Source organism: Schistocerca americana, unplaced genomic scaffold (genome assembly GCF_021461395.2).
Source record: "Schistocerca americana isolate TAMUIC-IGC-003095 unplaced genomic scaffold, iqSchAmer2.1 HiC_scaffold_806, whole genome shotgun sequence".
Classification (NCBI taxonomy): Eukaryota; Metazoa; Arthropoda; class Insecta; order Orthoptera; family Acrididae; genus Schistocerca; species Schistocerca americana.
The window spans coordinates 50001-52500 of NW_025726573.1; the positions used below are offsets into that span (position 1 = coordinate 50001).

At 58.5% G+C, this 2500-nt stretch overlaps 1 non-coding gene across 1 annotated transcript in view; it reads right to left on the bottom strand.

Annotated features, from left to right (window-relative positions):
• The window catches only part of LOC124591103, a 1910-nt gene extending 1860 nt beyond the window's left edge, over positions 1 to 50 (bottom strand). The window contains exon 1 of the ribosomal RNA XR_006976952.1: positions 1 to 50. This exon is cut by the window's left edge and continues 1860 nt beyond it. This is a non-coding gene — a ribosomal RNA (small subunit ribosomal RNA).
• Between the last annotated feature and the right edge of the window lie 2450 nt (positions 51 to 2500).

Genomic DNA, 2500 nt, shown 5'->3' on the forward strand with positions numbered 1-2500 from the left:
GGCTTAATCTTTGAGACAAGCATATGACTACTGGCAGGATCAACCAGGGAGCTGCGTCAACTAGAGCTGAGCAGCCGGCCGCCCGGGAGTGTGTCCCGGGGGCCCGCGCGAACACGCAAGCGTCCGCTCAATTATTCTGCAAACAGGAGGAGGCTGAGCTCCCCTGCACAATACACCTCGAAACCCTCTCAGGTCCCGGCGGCGCGCAGCGCCGTCCTAAGTACTTGGTCGGGTTCGAGAGAGGCGCAATCGCCCGGAGTTTGGCGAGTAGACGCTTTAGGTGCGACCACCCGTGCTCCCAACTGAGCTTGCCGCTGCCGACAGAGGCCCGGGAGCGTGCTGTCGTGGCATTGCCGGCGGGAGACAACACGCGCCACCTACGGTGGCCGGCAGCTCCAACGCCAGCGCCACAGAAGGACAAAAGCCCCACTTGGGTGCCGAAGCGAACGCGCCAACACGTCCGCACAGCTGCGATACAAACCACCTGCGAGAACCGCAGAGGCGACCGAGCAGCAGACGGCGTCGCGGCGCCGAGCGCCGGGCGGCGGCGCATCCTCAGCGCACACAGTCCTCAATCGGACCAGCACACTGCAGATGTCCACCGCGCTTCGCACCGGGCCCGCGAGGACCTACTTTGGCCGCACGGCGCCGCGTGCAGGGTGCGCCGGCGCGCAGCTGCGCCGCCTGCCGCCTCCGTCGGCCGGCGCGCCTGCCACTGGCCGCCCCCACCAGCCGGCTGTAGCGCGTGCGCCCACGCACCGCGCGGCCAGCACGCCGGGAGGCCCCCCCTCACCGGCCGGGGACGGTCCCACCCAGCCACCGCCGCGTATCGCTTCACACCCACATGCCATTCACGTTCGTGGGCATGGTGGGTATCGCTGAAACAACCGGTTGGTAGCTCAACCGATCGTCGCCATCACTGATTCACCTCTAGCGAGAACAACCGCACCACAACGGTTTACCAGTTGTTCATTTGCGTAACGTCACCAGCAAACGTAGACGTCCATCGCCATTTGCAAATTCAACGATTGTTGCATGCCTGTGTCAGGTGTCACGACACACTATGTCTGCCCACATACACGCAACAACATGTGCACGCTTCGCGAACACGTGGAAGGTGGCCCCCGTACGTATGCGATGTCCATTGCGCGAACGACTGTCAACCGGCCTCTGTCGCATGTCGCAGATGTGGAACGCAGTGCACCATGCTATCACGGTGAGTGAGAAGAGACGACTACGTCTGACAACACGCGCCACTACATCAACAGACGGCTCATGCTGATCGCCATCCACGGCATACCATACTGCAATCCAGCTCTTATAGGGAGACGACACGTAGCTGAGTGCACAATATTTGGACCGTATGGTTCGCCGTTGTTGGCGCAGTCGTGGTACGGTCACACATGTACCACGATGTATCATTCAGTACATGAGGACCAATGTGCAGTACAGTGTGTGATTTGGACGTACAACATCAGCGGACAGTTGACACAAGCCGTACCACAACGTAGGCTGTGCTTCGCCATGCGAATGCCAATGAACAACTGCGAAGGGCATTGAGCATGTACGTCCTGCTGCCATCCGCATTACAGTGTATAGCTGCAAGGTGTTTAACATGAAGCGATACTCTGGGGACCGGGCAGTGCGGGTAGCAAACTATATTGCGGGGGTTGCAGTTAGGCAACACTACACTAATTTAACGCGTCGTATGACAATTACAGAGCAGGTTAAGGCCCAACGTGTGTTGGGTTAAGGCCCAACGTGTGTTGGGTTAAGGCCCAACGTGTGTTGGGTTAAGGCCCAACGTGTGTTGGGTTAAGGCCCAACGTGTGTTGGGTTAAGGCCCAACGTGTGTTGGGTTAAGGCCCAACGTGTGTTGGGTTAAGGCCCAACGTGTGTTGGGTTAAGGCCCAACGTGTGTTGGGTTAAGGCCCAACGTGTGTTGGGTTAAGGCCCAACGTGTGTTGGGTTAAGGCCCAACGTGTGTTGGGTTAAGGCCCAACGTGTGTTGGGTTAAGGCCCAACGTGTGTTGGGTTAAGGCCCAACGTGTGTTGGGTTAAGGCCCAACGTGTGTTGGGTTAAGGCCCAACGTGTGTTGGGTTAAGGCCCAACGTGTGTTGGGTTAAGGCCCAACGTGTGTTGGGTTAAGGCCCAACGTGTGTTGGGTTAAGGCCCAACGTGTGTTGGGTTAAGGCCCAACGTGTGTTGGGTTAAGGCCCAACGTGTGTTGGGTTAAGGCCCAACGCGGGTTGGGTTAAGGCGCAACGCGGGTTGGGTTAAGGCGCAACGCGGGTTAGGTTAAGGCGCAACGCGGGTTAGGTTAAGGCGCAACGCGGGTTAGGTTAAGGCGCAACGCGGGTTAGGTTAAGGCGCAACGCGGGTTACGTTAAGGCGCAACGCGGGTTACGTTAAGGCGCAACGCGGGTTACGTTAAGGCGCAATATAGGTTAGGTTAAGGCGCAATATAGGTTAGGTTAAGGCGCAATATAGGTTAGGTTA